The 20,110-nt window shown below is 41.2% G+C and overlaps 1 pseudogene; it reads left to right on the top strand.

Moving 5' to 3' along the window:
* Window positions 1-229: 229 nt before the first annotated feature.
* On the top strand, window positions 230-12,426 carry LOC133737303 (phosphoenolpyruvate carboxylase 4-like; annotated as a pseudogene).
* The last annotated feature ends 7,684 nt before the right edge of the window (window positions 12,427-20,110 follow it).

Here is a 20,110-nt window from a genome sequence, read left to right as displayed (position 1 = left end):
AGCCTGCATTTCAATCAAGTTCCCTGTCAGTGAAATTCTGAGCATATTTTACCAATCCACACATTGTGTTGGTTCAGATGGTGTTCGTGTTGTCATCTTAGCTTTACAATAATGGGTGTTCTGCATAAGAGAATAGGTTCCCTCTTCTTCTTCTTCTTCTTTCACGCTTTTGCACCTTCTCGTTTGCTTTTGATTTCGTCTTGTTTCCCGATACCTTGTTTGGTTGCCGATGAGGAAAATTGAAACAGGGCATTTTTGTGTTCATAGTGCTTGGAGTTTGAGGCTGGCAGGGATGGAGGACACGGCGGAGCTGCTGGAGAAGAAGCCAGCGTCGGAAATTTTGAAAATGAGCTTAGTGGAGGCACTCACTCTTGCTCGTGCTTTCAGCCATTACCTCAATTTGATGGGCATTGCTGAAGTTCATCACAGGTCACTCAACGACTTGATCTCTTTGTTTTATATTTTTTTTATACTTGTTGTAGAGAAACTGAAATTGAGAGGAATTTGCTGTGTATTCTCATTGATAATAGGGGCCTCTTTATATAGAGGATTACAATGCATAGAATCTCAATCGTACAAGGAAAGTAATCGTACATTGAATAGGAATCTAGATCCTTCTAATTTAACCCTATTACCACTAGGTCAAGTAACCTAGAGTTTGGGCCAAACACAAATAAAGATATCCTTAAACACTCCCCCTTGTGTTGTCCAAACGTGGTGCTTCTCTCGTTGCCTCGTTAAAAACCTTGCCGAGTAACAAAAACCTAGTGGGACAAAAATAACCTCGGTCGAAGGGGAAAAAGAGCACAACACACCCTTCACATTTCGAGGTGAACATGTAGACATCTCCCCCTGATGTCTGCGCCTCCCCCTGATGACTACGATCATGGGAGTTCAGATAATTTCCGCAAGCCAATTCTTGCCACATGTTTCTCGAACGTGGATTTGGGCAATGACTTAGTAAACAAGTCTGCCTCATTGTCCTCAGATCGAACCTGGTTCACTTTGATCTTGAGGAGCTTCTATTGTTGCTGATTGTAGAAGAATTTGAGCGATATATGCTTGGTGTTGTCGCCTTTGATGTAGCCTTGCTTCATTTGTTCAATGCAAGCAGCATTATCGTCATAAATGCTCGTTGGCTCATCTGTGGTAGACTTCAAACTACAATTGCTTCGAATATGCGTAACTATGGATCGAAGCCATATACATTCACGAACTGCTTCGTGAAGAGCAATAATCTCTGCATGATTCGAAGAGGTAGCGACTAAGGTCTGCTTTGTAGACCTCCAAGATATCGCGGTCTTTCCCATGGTGAAAACATAACCAGTTTGGGAGCGACCTTTGTGTGGGTCAGAGACGTACCCAGCATCAGCAAAACCTTCCAAAACACTTATATCGTTTTGGGATGGGGAGAGGGAACGCAGTCCACCATGTGTGGCGTCCTTGGCACTTGATGGGTCCGAATCCATCTTCTCTCTGTAGGGATAGAACAAGCCCATATCGATCGTACCACTTAGGTATCGAAAGATATCTTTAACACCAGTCCAATGGCGTCGTGTAGGCGCAGAGCTATATCTAGCTAGCAAGTTCACAGCGAATGAGATATCCGGTCTTGTGCATTGTGCTAAGTACAATAATGCGCCTATTGCACTTAGGTAGGGCACTTCTGCCTCTAGCACTTCTTCATCGTCATCTTTTGGACGAAATTGATCCTTCTTTGGATCAAGACTACGGACGACCATTGGGGTGCTTGAAGGCTTAATCTTATCAGTGTTGAAACGCCTAAGCATCTTTTGGGTATAAGCTGATTGATGAATCAGGATACCATCTCTACGGTGCTCAAGTTCTAAACCGAGGCAAACCCGTGTTTTCCCAAGATCTTTCATCTCAAACTCGGATTTCAAGTGTTCAGCGGTTTCCCTTAACTCTTTAAGGGTGCCAATTATGTTCATGTCATTGACATAAACCGCTACTATTGCAAATCCGGAACTTGTCCTTTTTATGAACACACATGGGCATAGTTCATTGTTGACATATCCCTTTCCAATCAAGTAGTCACTTAGACAGTTATACCACATCCGTCCGGATTGTTTCAATCCATATAGTGAGCGTTTCAATCTAATCGCAAACGCGCTCCGTGGTTTAGAGCCACTTGATTTGGGTAACTGAATTCCGTCTGGAATCTTCATGTATATATATCTCTGTATCTAGATCCCCATATAGATACGCAGTAACCACATCCATAAGCTGCATGTTCAGTTTTTCGGAAACTACCAAACTGACAAGGTAGCGGAACGTTATGACGTCCATTACGGGAGAATAGGTCTCCTCGTAGTCGATTCCAGGGCGTTGTGAGAAACCCTGCGCCACAAGGCGAGCTTTGTACCTTACAATCTCGTTTTTCTCATTACGCTTTCTAACGAATACCTATTTGTGACCAACTGGTTTGGTGTTGGGCGGTATTGGCACAACTGGTCCGAATACCTTTCTTTTCGCTAGAGAATCAAGTTCTGCCTGGATCGCATCTTTTCACTTTGGCCAATCAGCTCTACGTTGGCATTCATCAACGGAGCGTGGTTCGATGTCATCGGTCTCAATAATCTCACGCGCCACTGAATACGCGAATACATCATCAATGATGATGGAGTTTCTTTCCCACGTCCCATGTACACTAGTGTAATTAACAGAGATCTCTACGTTCTCAGAGATAGGTTCTGACATTGAGGCGTCCCCCAATGATGTCTCTTGGACATAACCATAAATCTGGAACATTCTCATGGGATGGATTTTGAGTATCGATGATCAAAGGATTTGTTTGTGCCTCATTCGCTCTCTTTCTAGGGCGAGTATCCTTCGAACCAATCGGTCTACCACGCTTTCTTGCGGAACCTGCGGCCATAGATGCCACATCATTGCCATGTTGGGCAATGGCGCCATCTCCTGGTGTCACAGGAGAGGCGTGATGTCCAGTATTTGGGACATCGATCCTTGCAGGCAAGTTTGCAGCAGGTATGTGTGATCTCGTCACTTTGGCACAGTCAGAAAACGCATCAGGCAGAGTGTCTGCTACGTTCTGGAGCTCGATTATTCTTCACACTTCAAGTTCGTACTGTGCGGTACGGGGATCGAGATGAGACATAGTGGGGACAGACCACGACAATTCCTGTCGTTCCTGTTGAACATGTGTGTTCTTATCTCCCCCTAACAATGGGAAGACTGTCTCATCAAAGTGACAATCCGCAAATCTAGCGGTAAAGAGATCGCCTGTCAAGGGTTCAAGGTAGCGGACGATCGTTGGAGATTCATATCCAACATAAATGCCCATTCGTCGTTGTGGACCCATCTTAGTACGCTGTGGCGGCGTAATAGGCACATAAATGGCACACCCAAAAATGTGTAAGTGCGAGATATCAGGCTCGTACCCAGTCACTAGCTGTAACGCAGAGTAAGATTGGGTGGCAGTGGGTCGTAGACGAATTAGCGTCGTTGCATGCAATATTGCATATCCCCAAGCAGAAACAGGGAGATTGGTGCGCATAACCAATGTCCGTGCTATCATCTGTAGTCGTTTGATAGCGGCTTCTGCGAGACCATTTTGGGTATGAACATGGGGAACTGGATGCTCTACATCAATCCCCAGTGACATGCAATAGTCATCGAACGTTTTCGATGTAAACTCCCCAGCATTATCAAGTCGAATGGACTTAATAGGATGGTCAGGGTAGTGAGCCCGTAGACGGATAATCTGGGCGCGGAGTTTAGCATAAGCAGCATTTCGAGTGGACAGCAGCGCGACATGTGACCAGCGTGTCGACGCATCAACCAATACCATAAAGTATTTAAAAGGTCCGCATGGTGGTTGAATTGGTCCACAGATATCCCCTTGGATTCTCTGTAAGAACGGAATGAGGATTTTGGGATCCTTTGCGTAGGACGGTCTCGGTCCTAATTTCCCGAAGGAACAGGCTTTGCAGAAAGAGCGAGGGGCCTTAGAAGCAACCAATGAGGATTTTGGTTGGGCCTGAGCGTCTGTAGCTCTATTAGAAGCAAAGTGTGTGACTACATCTCCCATTATGGCGTTAGAGCCATGGAAATTGGTGTGTGTGGCGTCATGGCCACTAGGAGGAACAACCATGGCGTCATGCTCATGGTTGGCGCCATTAATGGCGTCACCACATGGGACTTGGGCGGCCCTATGGCGCCCCAAGACGGCTGCAGCTCTAGATGCTGCAATCGTTGCGGTCTTGCTAAGTCCTGGAATCAATTTTCGATTCTTGCTTCTTCTCACTCTGAAGAATGGATGTCCGTGTGAAGTCTTTAGTATACGGAGCATCATATCACGACCAAGATGTCCTAGTCGGTCATGCCAAAGCCAATATGTGTCTGAATCCAAGAGATCTTCTCTTATGATATTATTAGATTCAATAGGTCGAATTGTAGTGACATAAAGTCCACTAGATTGACACATAAGCTTCTCTAAGATGCTCTTTCTTCCGCAATCATTAGAGGTAATGCAAAGGAATTCTATTCCGTTCTCACTATGCGTTTCCGCATGGAATCCGTTGGCTCTAACATCTTTAAAGCTCAATAAGGTTCGATTTGCCTTAGGAGCGTAGAGAGTTTCAGTGACTTTAATCAAGGTGCCATTAGGCAAAAGGAACTGGGCCATTCCATGTCCTTGAACTAAACCTGATGGCCCAGCCATCGTAGTCACAGATGAATATGTAGGCAACATCTCCAAGAATAATTGCCTATGTCGTAGAATGGTGTGCGTAGTCGCACTATCCGCAAGACATTGAAGTTCATCCATTCCTAAAAGAAAAGCTCGTAATTAAAAAAAGGAGTCATAAAGAAAAGAACTCAACTTTTATTAATAAGCCAAACGGAATTACATCATCGTTTCTTTAACCAAAGGAAATCTAATCCAATAAACTAGTTAATGCAAAACAATGGTAGTCGTCTAACTCCTTTCGGTAATTCCAATGTAAATGTGACCAGGTGAGTAGAGAGATGTCGGTGGAGCGAGGCTCACTTAAGTACCACTTATCTCAAAACCTTCCTAGACATCACACTTACATTGAGTACGCCTACTTTGAAGAAAGACTAATAGCATTGGCATCTACTACAAAAATAATATGGCAATTGCCTACATCTCTTGGAAATAAAAAGACTTAATCAAAATCGCCAGTTTCTGGGTCTTGATCCTTGTAGTCTTCCACCCTTAGATCGAGATCTCCATCTTGATCTTCTTGTTCCATGTAATTTGCCTCCCTTGCTTCAAGATACATCTTGTATGCGTTTGCAACGTTCTGGGATGCAGTACACTTCTTTGCCCAATGTCCACTTGATCCACATCTGAGACAAGCATCATTATGGTCAGGTTCCCTTGATCGAGGCGCTCTGGGAGCGTTTTGTAGACGGTTATTGCCTTTGGTGGCGTTACCACCATAACCGGAGGCTTGGCCTCTCTCTCTCTTCACACGTTTACCTCCACGGTTCCGTGCACGCCTATCTTGGCGATTTCCTTCCTCTTTAGGGTGAGAATATGGACCAGAACGTCCAGAATTATCCCTACTCTTAGGGTTTCGCTCCTTGCGTCCTCCCTTGGAGGCGCGACTATAATTAGACTCCGAATTTGGCTTGGTTCCCACGGGTCTGGAGTTATAGTTCTTCACAAGTATGTTATCGTGCTTTTCAGCTACGTTCAAGGCACCAATTAGCTCATGAAATCTTGTGATGCGTCTAGCATTGACATCAATCCGATAGTTTTTGGCTATCATCAATGCAGAGACGGGGAAGGTGGAGAGAGTCTTCTCTATCAACATCGTATCAGTGATGTTCTGTCCACAGAATTCCATCATAGACTTGATACGAAGTGCTTCTGAATTGTAGTCAAGTACAGACTTGAAATCACAGAAGCGGAGGCTATGCCATCTCACTTCTAAGTCTGGAAGCAGGGAATCACGGACGTTGCCAAAACGCTGCTCGAGTTTTACCCATAGTCTTCTTGGGTCTTCCTCATTGAGGTACTCATTTTGGAGCGCGTCATTCATGTGCCTTGTCATGAGAATGATGGCTTTGGCTTCATTCGCCTCTCTCGTAGCTCTATTTGCTTCAAAAGCAGCAGCTTGTTGAGGAGTACGCACGTCCTGACTTGGCTCTTGGATCGTACTCAGGATCCCATCAGCCTTAAGATGCTGGCGCACAACACGGACCCACTTGTGGTATCCTGCGCCTGTTGTCTCTAGTGGAGCGAAGCTCAACTTGTTCAGGTTACACATCCTGAAAAACAACAAGAAAATAGGGTTAGTTTCGGAGCGAAAAAGGCTACCACGAAAAACTATAAAATTTCTGAGCGTAGTCGCTTCTAAGAAATTAGGGATTTTCTGAGCGTAGTCGCTTCCAAGAAAATCCGATTCCAAGAGGGGTTTTTGGATTAGATCGAAACGACGATGTATGTGGTCGATCGTTTTCTTCTCAACAAACTCTAAGTTTGGAGGACTCTACAAGCTCTAAGCTCGGAGTGAGCACGAACCCCCACAGTTCGGCTTTTGGTCTCCCCTATGAAGAAGAAAGGGGGGTAGAAGAAGGGATGTTGGAAGTCCCCGAGAAAAGAAGAAGAAATTGAAAAACTTCAAAAACGGGAACTTTTAGAAAAGTTTACCTTGAAAAGATGCCAGAATTCTTGACCGGAAAAGATGACGGAGATGGCCGGAAAAAGGTTGCCGGAGGTCGCCTGAAAAGTGGTCGGAGATTGGTGGCCGGAACTAGGCAGGGCGGTGCAGGGCTGTTGCAGGGCTTGTGCGGGGCTGCTGCAGGTGACTTGCAGGGGCTGTGCAAAAGCTATGAGGAGGCTATGCAGAGCTCGTGCAGGGGCTGTTGCAGGGCTGCTGCAGGGCTTGTGCGGGGCTGCTGCAGGTGACTTGCAGGGGCTGTGCAGAAGCTATGCGGAGGCTATGCAGAGCTCGTGCAGGGGCTGTCGGCAGGCTGTCGGCAGGTCTCGGTAGGACTCGGCAGGGCTCGGCAGGGGCCTGTGCGGGGCTGTCGGCAGGTCTCGGCAGGGCTCGGCAGGGGCTTGTGCGGGGCTGTCGGCAGGTCTCGGCAGGACTCGGCAGGGCTCGGCAGGGGCCTGTGCGGGGCTGTCGACAGCAGTCGGCAGAAGCAGGCACACGGGTGCGCAGTACCCGGCAGATGCGCGCGGGGCTTCTCGGCAGATGTCGACAGCACTCGGCAGATCTCGGCAGGGCTGTCAGCAAGTGCAGGCACAGGGGTGCGCAGCGACTCGGCAGATGAGCAGAGGGTAGGCTCAGGGCAGGCACAAGGCAGGGGCCGGTCCGAATTTTCCGATGGCCGGTTCAGGGGTTTTCCGGTCAGTTCCGGTGGTTCCGCCGCCGGTTCTGGGCTCCTTGGGAATAGGGCTTCGATATGTGGGGCGGTGGTTGCAGGATTTTGAAGGTTACGAAATTAGGGTTTTCAGGGTTAGGGCTTCGTGCTGATAACGTGTTGTAGAGAAACTGAAATTGAGAGGAATTTGCTGTGTATTCTCATTGATAATAGGGGCCTCTTTATATAGAGGATTACAATGCATAGAATCTCAATCGTACAAGGAAAGTAATCGTACATTGAATAGGAATCTAGATCATTCTAATTTAACCCTATTACCACTAGGTCAAGTAACCTAGAGTTTGGGCCAAACACAAATAGAGATATCCTTAAACAATACTAATTTTTTTGTTTTTTTTTTGAAAAAAAAAAGGGTTAAATGTCAGATATGTGCCTCTGTGTGTTTATACTTGTTTGGAAATGAAATATGAAGCACCAGAGCTTCAGGAAATAGTAGTGTCTATCAAGGATTGACTTCTAACTTTGGTTTTACGGTTAAAATTGTGACATTCTTAGCTTCCGAAAAGATAACATGAAAAAAAAATGAAAATTGGTTGAAATTCTTTCAGCTGTGAATTTTATAAGCATTTTGGTGAAGAGAAAGTTGTTGATTTGTGCAGGGTTCGTAGACAAAAGAATGTGCATCCCTATCAAAATCTTGTGATGATATTTTTAATCAGCTTCTGCAGCGTGGTGTTTCCCCAGACCAGCTTTACGATACCGTTTGCAAGCAGGTTGGTTCTTTTCCTTCTATCCTTTGTCTTGATTTGTATGCCTAGACAGAAAATAGTGGGGAAAATATATCACTCATGTTGTTTAGGTTTCTGGAAAAGATAAAAATCAACCAATTAAATGATCTTGTTTTAATGAGCTCAAGTTGTTGCTTCATTGATGTTGCCTCATTTTATCAGCACACGGTTGAACATAAGATGTGTGTGTGTGTGTGTGTGTTTCTACTGTTGTTGAGTCATTTAGATGTCTTGTTCTCAACCTTAAGTTCTTCTTGATGCAGGAAGTCGAGATTGTTCTTCACATCCTACACAAATTAATCGCAGAACCTTACAATACAAACATATCAGACTTTCTGTGAGTGGCTAGTGACTTTGCTCAATTTTTAGGATGTTGAACATTATGATTAAAAGACATGTTGAAAATTTGTTTTGACTAATAATATCAAGTTACTTGCAGCATCTCTTAAATTTAAGAGACCGACCTGATCTTACTAGTGAAGACAGATATGGTGATTGAAGATCTGGTATTGTTTTTCCAACCTTATTCTCTTATTCCAAAACCACGTTGCTGGGCGAGGGGGATTGCATCTTAATGACGTTGATATAGTTGATATTCTCTAACTTTCCTTGTGTTTTATATTTTACTCTTGCTTTTATAGGTGCGAGAGATAACTTCTGTATGGCAAACAGATGAGCTTAAGCACCATAAACCCACACCATTTGATGAAGCTAGGGCAGGTAAACCACTTCAACATTAGATCCATTGATATTCACATGCTTTGGCTCTTTGAAATGGTGTGTATCTCTTACAGACAAAATAAAATTGTATATATTGTTTACCACAGGTTTGAACATTGTGGAGCAGTCCCTTTGGAAAGCTGTACCTCATTATTTACGTCGTCTCAGCAATGCTTTAAAGAAGGTTTCTCTTCAAATTCGTTTCTGATATTGATCTGTTTCTAGTTCTTTATATGCAGATACTACCTTCTGTCTTTCTATACTTCCTGTCATAATCTTTTCTTAATTTATTTATCAGGACACTGGAAAACCACTTCCATTGAAATGCACACCAATCAGGTTTGGGTCTTGGATGGGGGGTGATAGAGATGGAAATCCCAATGTGACAGCAAAGGTACTCGTGGGTCTTATTGATATTTTATTCGTAAATCTTCTCCTAATGGTATTATTTACTCTCTTAAATCTAGGAGAGGCCTTTCATGTCAACAAAAGACCTGAAGCATGAACTAATCATAACTTTGGCATATATTAGTTCTCTGTTATACATAACTTAGTTTACTGTATTGGTAATGGTGTTGGTAATTCATGGGGCAGGGGCAGTAAATCATGTTTTGAGGGGAATAAAGCAAGCCCTGGTACTTAGAATCAATTACTTAACTGTACGGACATTGATGGATAAGCATGACTTAGTTGTGTAAAGTTTTAGACCATCAGTTTAACCTTCATTTCTGCTATCCCTTCCCTGTTCTTTTCTTTGGGGTATGAGAGAGGAGGTTTCAGTTTTAAGGATTCAATTTTGCTGCCAGATTTCATGATTAGATTGCAAACTTAAGATTATTGTTTATGTAGAATTTATAATGTTGTCAGACTGTCTAGCTCTTCTACACAATTATATCAACTTGCCTCTTTCTATTGCTTCAGGTCACAAAAGATGTCTCGCTTTGATCTAGGTGGATGATTATTGATCTCTATATTAGAGAAGTGGATAGCCTGAAATTTGAACTATCCATGAATTGGTGCAGCGATAGCTTGTCAAAACCGGCACAAGAGATTCTAGAGCACGGTATGACATATTGCAGTTATTTTTAGTGGTCATTAATATTGGCTGCTTGGTATCATGTGGAGATTACCAAAGCATAGCTTCCATTGTTTTTCTTTGACGATTTCCTTAACAGGTTACTCCTATGTTTCTGATTTTTTTTTTATTGCTTGAACTTTAGTTTGAGGGGCTGGGATTATGTTATTCTGTGACTCGAATCTTATTAATAGAACAATTTAAATCTCTAGATCACTTCTATGTATACAGAATAAAAAATGTTGAAAGACAGATGAACACTCTTACTTTATGTTCTGCCAGGCACGATAGACCAGATGGTTAATTAGTGAAAGTAATTGAGTGAAAAAACTGGAGTCATAGTTTACAAAATTCTTTGTGTTTTATGGACCTATGGGAATTGACTTCTCTTACCCCAACTCTTCTATGCGTAAGTACACACTGGTCATCCCTCCTGATTTCTTAAGGTTTCAATTTATTTTTAATAAATGATGAATATACTTATGAATCAATTTATAATGTTAACGTAATTGAAATTCTCTCTTCATAATCTGCATCTGAGGATCACCAGAGTTGAGATCATCAGTGTTATAATAGGAATCAGGTAAAGCAACAACCTGCAGCACTTCCAACAAAACTTCCAGCTAGAGCTGATCAACCCCCTTGCATTGGTGAACATCCGATTATCCTCTTAAAACTACTTTTTTAAGAAAAAAAATTATAGAAAAATTGAGGATCTCAGAAGTTGTGTTACTTTTATATTATTTTTATATGCTGCCATCCCTTATTGCATAAATGAGAACTTGCTCAAGTATGTTACAAAGAGAACTGACATCAGTTCCAAAAAAGGCAATGTGTATCACATGAGCCCTTGTAGTTATTTCCTTTTCAAATATGGAGGGAATCAATTTTCATAAATAAAATCTTAATTTAGTTCTACAAGAGTGAGCTAGAGCTTTCTTTCCACCTAGAATCTCTATTAGCAGTTACTCATGGTTTCTCAGTTCTTTTAAACTTGCCTCTTCATGAAGAATGCAATGTTGGTCATTCTCACTATCCTAGAATTGAAATGTTGGTCATTTTAACTGAAGATTGCATTGGGGCAGGAATCTGGTAGACATGCTGAAACACTTGATGCGATTACCAAATATTTGGATATGGGCACATACAGTGAGTGGGATGAAGAAAAGAAACTGGATTTTCTAACAAGAGAGCTCAAAGGAAAAAGACCGCTAGTCCCACCTAGCATGGAGGTAAAGTAGTAGTGTTAGGACTTAGGATTACTATGCTCCAAAGTTCAGAATAAGTTACTTCTACCCGAATTTTTTGAAAAAAAATATCTGACAAGAATTCCTTGCTATATATCTAATATGTCTCTTCATTACAACAATTAAATGAAATTATGGTAGTCATTATTTACCTACAGGGAATGAACTTTAAATAAGCACAAGTTGATCTAGCATGATGATGGAGTTGTTTACTATTCCCAAAAGTTTAAGCTGTTTGGATTAAGGTCAACAATTTGTTTTATACTCTCAAACTCACTTCATAGCATGCGTTCAACTTAATTGGGAGGTTTTGCAATTGCAAGAATTCCAACTCAGGATCTTCTTTTCTGATAGGAAGAGAAAGTCTTGGTTTACCACTATTGGCCAAAATCTTAAACTATGAAGGTGTTTTCAACAACTGTTTATACCTAGCAAATTCAAAGAGAAATGTAGATTTGAAAATAGAATTTGTAAAGTAATTGGTCTAAAAATTTGGAAATATAGTTCTGCCGAACCCAAATCCATTTTTCATAGATGGATGGCTTAATTTTGGAATTTACTCCTAAAATGGATATTAGGTCAGTTTTAAGGTGTTATTTTCAAGAATAAAAAAATCCAAGTTTTCTGCTCAACGACCTAAATGTATAGTGCTTGTAAAATCTTTCAGGGTACTCTACGATCAATTGAGCAAGAAGAAATGGTACAGTCAAAATTTGGGCTAACACAGATTGCTGTCAGACAGCTAGAGATATACACAACAGCTGTGCTGCTTGCAACGTTGCATCCACCACACCCTCCTCGAGAACAGAAGTAGCGTAACCTCATGGAGGAGATCTCAAAGATCAGTTGTCAGAATTACTGGAGCGTAGTCTACGAAAATCTAGAATTCCTTACTTACTTCCAGGAGGTGAGCTTGGCTTCGTCAACATAGGAAGCCACCCCTCAAGAAGAAAGAGCTCTACTGTAATTGGACATCTTCGGGCAATTCCATGGGTGTTTGTATGGACTCGAACCAGATTTGTTCTTCCAGCTTGGGTTGGAGTTGAACCAGGTTTAAGGGGGGGGGGGGTTTGTGAGAAGGGTTTTATTCGAAACCTTCTGTTAGAATCATTAGTATTCAGATCTTTGGTTGATGCCGTACTGACCCAGAATGTTGATGGGAATTTACATTTTTGACTGCTAGTATCATCTGTGGAGCATAATTGTTTGCTGTTGTATCAGATGAATTCAATTCACCATGCCCTACCGGAGAGATTTCGATCTGCTTAAAGTTTTCATTTGGTAGAAGCAAAACTAGTATATCTGGAATGGGATTAGCAGAGTCTAATTAAACACACAACTCCTAGTGCTTGCTCAAAAGCTGGCTGAGAAAAGACAACCAATTAAACACACAACTCCTAAAAATTGGGTGAACGAATAGTATTTTACTGGAGATAGAAATCAAGATGAAGTGATTACCTGACCAGGATGGCTAGAAGACTCGGCTCTGATCACCATCCAATAGGATAAGGAGGCCAAAGCCTTATTTGACAAATTTATGCAAGTTCAGGCCGTCTTTAAACATGTCATATGTCAATCTCTTGCCTATCAGCATCTCAAATAGCAGGATTTCATAGCTATAGATGTCGCCACTTGTTGACACCTCCATTCCTATGCCATACTCTGAACTTCATTTCCAAATGTACAAAAGAATAAGCATACAGCCTATAATTCTTATAGCACTACCAACTCAATAATCAAACTAATAATCTTCAAGCAACATAAGAAATAATAGTAAAACCAATGGACTTGCATAATAAACTCAAACTAACAATCAAAAGGGTTCGCTACATTTTCTTCTCTCTTCTTGTCCTGCTTCAATTTCCCAGCAACCAAACATGAGATTTCAAGAAGAGCATCGAAACCCAATAATAATCAAACATAACCAAAACCAGAATCCCATAAATCCCCAACATAATTCACCAAAACTAATACTTGTTCAAGAAAACAACCCATAAAAAGCAACAGGCAAAAAAGCTAACCAAAACGATACCGATTTCCAAATCAATCGAAATTCATATTGATGCGACAGGAATCTGCAAAGGAAACTCATTGTCAACTATCATCAGAACTCGGCTATGACTATTTATAACAAAATGTAGATTCGCATTAAGCAAAAGCCTGAGATGAAAAATACATACCGCGTAGGAAATAACTCCAACTACTAAAAGTGTGTCTTCACTTTTTTTTTTGGGTTTTTTGCACCAACAGTGTCTAGAGACTTGGGTGACTGACAATATGATACCCGAACTTATCAACGTTGTACCTACGTGTACATACCTCCAATAATATAGAGTATTTACTACGTCACCAAGCATAAGTAACACCCACTTTGGGACATCCACAAGACACGGCAAGGCCCAACCAAGACTTTCATCTTGTAGCCTTATGTTCAGGCTACGCGGCGGTATCCGGAAGTCGCAAATCCGACGTCGGGAAGCCACCTTTCCGCCCTTGTCAACATGCCCACACAAATAGGCTTTCTACATGTTAAATAGACTAGAATAGTAACTTAACTTGTCCCACATCGAAGAATAAGTAGAGGAGATGGCTTCCTTGATCTATAAAGGGAATGCCTCCTCCCACAACTCAAGACATTCATTACATCCTTTGTAATCTTGTTTGGCCGCAAGGCTCGACACACTAGTATAGCTTTCAAGTGGACGTAGTCTCCCGCTCATGCGGAGGCGAACCACTATACATCTTGTGTCAATCTCTCTCTCTCTCTTTACTTATCGTTAATTCGATCCCCAACGGATCAAAGCATTAACACTACGTCAATTTTCCGTCACAACGCCGTCAATCCTGACCACGTGTGACGCACGTGAGTCACAAATTGAGGGCAAAAAAGTCTTTTTCACTCCATCAAACCCTAAATGAATAAATTCAAAATTGAAAATAAAAATTGAATAAATTATTATATTAAAAATAAAACTGAATAATTTTTTTACTTTGTTCTTTGGTTAGATCCCAATCCAATACATTCTCTATTCTCAAAAAAAAAAAAAAATCCAATACATTCTAAAAAAAAAACTATACATTTTATCCATTAACCACTAAACCTCCAGCAAAACCCCTCTTCCTTTTTGAACACGAAAAATGCTCTCAGTGCCCACAAATGGCGATTTCAGCTAATACCTCTCAAATTCGTCATAGCCAACACCTTCCAAATCCTTAATTCCCCAAAACCCACAATCTCGAAACCTTAAGCTTCTCCCCCTTAAGCTACAAAGTCCCCATATTTCTTCTAGAAAAACCCAAGAAATAACTGTCTGCAGGACCTCCTTCGTCACCACCACCAACACCCAGAACCCCAACTCCGACCTAACCGAGTAGAAGAGAACACACGAAGATGGAGCTCGTGTGTACAGGTATATATCGAATTCGATGACCCTTTTGAGCGTTAGGCTTGGTACGTAATGCGTTGTTGAGCATGTTTATGAGGTTTGGCAATTTGGTTGATGCTTGGTGATGGCTATTGGATCGGACACCACTATCGGATTCCTTCCCAGATCGAAACCAATTCCAACCCAGATCGCGCCACCACTAGCACTCCAGATCGGACACCACCAAGATCGGGTCAACCCCTGCCGCCGGTCCAAATCTAGCCACGTCGCTAAGCCACGCCACCACCACCGAGAGGCGGAAGGAAGACCTCTCTTATTTCTTCAGTCGCATGGAATCGCGTTCCACCGAGCCCTCTCTCTATTTTTATAAATATCAAGAGGATGATGAATAAGAGAGAAAAAATTTAACAAATTAAGGGCAAATCAGACTTTTTCACCTCATTTAACGAGTCACGTGAGTCGCACGTGGTTAAATTGACGGCGTCGGAAAATTGACGTAGGTACAACGTTGATAAGAAAAAATGAGTCCAGGTACTACTTTGATAACTTTGTAAGTTCGGGTATCATATTGTCAGTCACCCAAGTCTTCAGACACTGTTCATGCAAAAAACCCTTTTTTTTTTTCACACTTTGTCCATGCTTTCACCTTATATAATAGGAAATAACTCCAACTACTAAAAGTGAAATATTGACTTTCACAAAGCCAATATGTTAGCTGGTCTATATATGTTATTGGGCACTAAAATTGTGTCTTGGGCTTTCATTTAAGTCTCACTTAGTGAAGCCCAAGTCCACACTAAAAACCCGACAATCGTTTAAGCCCAATAGGTTCGGTTTTACCCAAAAATCCTAATTATGTCCAAATAATAAATCTAATTAATTATTTGATCATAACCAACTCTTGTTTAACCTTCTTCATATACAATATCAAGGATCCACTTATATGGTGTGTGATCTCTTAGGTTCTAATTAACAAGGCAGTGAAGTTTGTAGAACCATTCTATTTCGTTTACGAATCAAAAGTCCATTTTGATTCTCCCATCATAAATGTTTATCAATCCTTGGGGACTTCACAAGTCATGAGTGACGTCTTGCAACATATCATGACTACCCTAGTTAATATAGAATTACAAATAACCTATTCCATTAGAATTACAATACAATACGGTTCTTCTCTAACACGATGTTCTAAATCACATCATTGGGGTATGGAATTGATATGTCAATCCTCTAATGTGATTTCCATTCTTATGTGATTCTTAGAATGTGATTAGAAACTCATTTTTAATCTCATTCAATGCTTTGGCCAAAGACTTATTGAATGACATCTTTGAACATACACCTTATTTACTTAAGGATGAGATTTTTTATTGTACACTCACATGTCTCTATATATGACCGAATTGATTATACCAATGAATGCATCAATCATATCCATTAAGGGACATATTATTATTGCATCATCAAGAGTTAATCCACTCACTCATAAGACAACCATGGTGTCTCAGGTCAAAGGACTAATTTGTATTATTGCAATTTAGAGTTCAAGTTTGACATGTAAGTAAAACTCCATACAAGAACTCTAATGATCGCGTTCAGTGTACTCTTTAAGATAAGAGCACCCACATACTTGTATTAGTGTCTCTACACGAATGACAAGAGACATATCATCCTCCATATTGAGCATACATAGTATAAGCATGCTAGTCTTTCCGGATCATCAATGTCCAAATAATAATCCTATGACTAGGAACCTTTTAGGATAAGAGTGTAAAAGAGTTAAGGTCTCATACATCTAACTCTTTAGATTACTTTCTCTTTAACTCATATTCCTTGGACCTTGTTCAATCAAATATTAAATATAAACAATGAACAATAAACTTGCCCTTTTGATTAATAATAATTACAATAATAATTACATGAAAATGATTGTTTTAGAACACAATTCCTTGAGTGACACATTTGTGTCTGCATAGAGAGATATTACTAAAGAGTCATGGCATGTCATCAACTGTTCTATAAGTTCATCTGATGTGTCATAATCCTCCGATAGATTAAAATCGCAAGGAAGATCCTCTAGAAGAAGCTCTAATCGTCTTTGTGTCTTCGTAAGGTGTACCCACAGAACATACGCATGCATATGTAACTTAACAAAAACAAATGACTGTATAATCATTCCCTTTCAATCAATCTTCTAAACAAGCAAACATTGTCAGAATAAACAAGCTGTTCCAGAAAAAGGGTGGTATCATCCCAAACCAGCATCACAAAAATATAAATCAATCAAGCTTAGCTATGTATCCACTAACAACTTGCTTCACATATTCAAAGCAAATAAACATACCTTGTCTTTTATATTACCAAGAACAATTCTATAAGGAGTAATTGCAGATCTCTGAGTGGGCTTTGGCTCCAAAAGCTTCTGGAAACTGGACCTTCCAACTTGGGACTGAGTAAAATTTTCCTTTTGGCAACGAGACTAGCATTACGAAGAGAGTTTTGGGATGGAGAATTTGCTTTTGGAGATTTCGGACCATCCTAGCAAATGAGATAGTATAAAGATGACAACATATTGAGTTACTACTACCTATTGTGGAAACTTGGATGTTAAACCACAGAAGAATAAAAAACTTTGATCGACTTGCTTCGCTACACAGATTTGAGTTTATTAGCTCCGAAATCGTATTCGTAATCGCAATCCCAAGAATACAACATTTGAAATCAACACTAACTAATTCTAGATAAATTGATTGATGAATCAATACAATCCTCTAGGAAAGGAATTTGGAGAATATGGGGACGAAACAGTATCGACGAAATTGCTCTCTGGTGGTGAGGTGAGGTTTTCGAAGTGTCCATTGCCGCCTACAAATTGCCGTCATTGACTTACCAACACAGCTGCCAAACCATGTATCTTCTCTTCTCCAGCCAAAATCAAACTGAATAATCAGAATCCATCTGGATAACAAGAATTAGAGAGCCAGAGTCAGAGGTAATTAGGCTGATTGATGCCGGGATTGGTTTGCTCTCTCTGCTTTTAATCAGCTGTAAGGGGAAGAGATATCAAGAAAGGCAGATGAGGCAGCTGACTTCAATGAAGCTGGGTATGGAGATATTTTCACAGCGAAAATACCATTAGCCCCCTCTTGTTTCACCATGACGCCAAAACAATTACAGTTAACATTCAATTCACGGTCGACAAAAAGTAAGCAATTCTTGAGGATGTTAATTGGCCACGTTAGTAGGGCCCTTTTGGTCTACAATTCAGTTGGTTCATTGCAGCCTACTCCTTATTAAAATGATTACTTTTTAATAATTGAGTTGTTGAGAGCTTTACTACAAAATGGGGTTTACTACAAAATGGTGTGTTTTGAACCAAAAGGCACTACTGATCGGTGGGATGGAGCAATACCATTTTTTACAATGATATTTTTGGCCTCCGTGACAAATACTCAAGATTCTTAGCAAGCTTGGTTCAATCAACCCTCTTGATCTAGCTTGAGGGGGAGTATTGAAGATTTGTTTTTTTTTTTTTTTTGAAGAATAGATAATTTCATTACTTATCCATGGCCAGAAGGCACGTATATCATATGTTGTCTTACACCAAAAGTCTAGATAGCACAAGCTGCCATGTAAATGACAAGTTACCCTCATTGTAAACAAAATGCGCACAATTATTAAGCCTAACCATATGAACACAAGTCCAAACTACCTAAATCCTTGTAATAGCATCCCTAGTCGCCTAGAGACCTTAATTGGTGTACAACTAGAGAAACTAAGAATTAAGCCGATAAATACCTGAAATCCATTTGATAGGCTAAAAAACTAGAGAAACCTAGAAATAGGCCGAAGCAACTAAGACCACTAGAAAAGCTAGACAAGAAAACTAGCTAATACCATATGTCCAACCCACATGACCAATAGACCTGGCCCAAAGACATAGCCCAAATGCCTAGCCCCAACCACCAGGATCAACCCTAAAGCATTGGTGACAAGCAGGTACGGCCCGCATCACGACCCAAAACGCCATCGCTGCCGCAACTGACAGCCATCGAAATCGCTGATGCCACTGACATCCAACGAAGCCGCCATCACCGTAGCACACTGGTTGATCACCTCACCAACACACCAAAGCCAACGACCCTACTGAACGAGTCTATGAGATCTCCACCAGAATGGATTATGTAAAATTCGTCCTCCCGCCGCCATATCCAGCCTCGCAACCATCCCATCTGCATTTGAGCCACATCCTCTTCCAAATCTAGAGGTTGCAGCAGATTGCACCCCGCCACCAGTTTTTGTCAGCCAGCAGTAGCCGCCAAATGCTTCTGATCCCACTACCAGGCTGTAACCAAATCAGAATCAATCTGGTCACCAACCCGATTCAGGTCTCCTTCACACTTGCAACCTCGCCGCTCAACCAAAAGCATCCATAAAACTAGTCCCGTTCGACCACCCACAGCTAACGCCGGCAAGGCCCGAGGCCCGCCCAGCATGGCGGCACAGTCGGACGAGTGAAACAGCCCTGAAGAAGGGAGTAAGTCGCAGAGAAGCGTACTAGGGTTTTTCTCTCGTAGTAGGTCTAATTGTATCCACAAGGACAATTGATATATAAGCTTTTGATGGGAGTATTGAAGATTTGGTGAAGATATGATTAACTTGCAAGATTTAGTGATGTTCGCCCAAAAATCGTCTCGGCCACGTGTCACTGGGTCGAGGGCTTCTTTGGCTTACACGTGTCCTTCTGGAGTGGTGACGTGTGCGCGGGCGTGCCAACTCGCTGCCGGGAGGCCAAGCGAGGTTTTGTACTGTTTATAGATCTTGCGCCGATCTGACTTCTGATCAGCTGATTGTGTGCCGAGGAAGGATCGATCTCGGCCGCGTGGTTCTCTCTGCCTTGAATACAAGGACTTTAGCACGGATCGGCTTTACCTAGCTGCAGTCTTCGTGTTGTGTAACTCGGTGATTGAGGTGAAAGTGAAGTGATGATGATTTTTTTTTGTGATTTTATATAAAGTAAATGACGTAAAGTAAACAACAACAAATAAATAACATAAACGAAAGTACAGGTAAAGAAAGTGCAGGAATGTAAAAGTGCAGCAAATAAAATCCAGGAAGATAAAGAACAAGAATGTAAATGGCGGGAAATAAAGTGCAGCAAAGTAACAAGCAAAAAGATAAATTGCTCGAGTGTAAAGAACGACAATGTAAAGTGCATGAAAGATAAATACCGGTAAAGAAAACGATACATAAACATGTAAAGATTGATAATTGTTGCTGAAATGTTGAAATATATTGAGATAAAATTTGAGTAATTGCGTAGAGTGTTTAGTCGAGGACCTCTAACAATGAACCCTATGGTCCTTTTTATAGTGAAGCTAAACTACTTAATGAAGGAAAAGAAACAATCTCAGCCTTTACAACTAAGACCTCATTGATTACAAATAAAACAGTTTTCACGCTTCTGATATTTTTGACATTATCAATGATCGATGCTTTCATGAGCAATTAATCCGGTCTTGTAACTGATGATTGGTAATAAACCCGTTA

Source organism: Rosa rugosa, chromosome 3, assembly GCF_958449725.1.
Source record: "Rosa rugosa chromosome 3, drRosRugo1.1, whole genome shotgun sequence".
Lineage (NCBI taxonomy): Eukaryota > Viridiplantae > Streptophyta > Magnoliopsida > Rosales > Rosaceae > Rosa > Rosa rugosa.
This window is presented reverse-complemented; position numbering and strand designations above follow the sequence as displayed.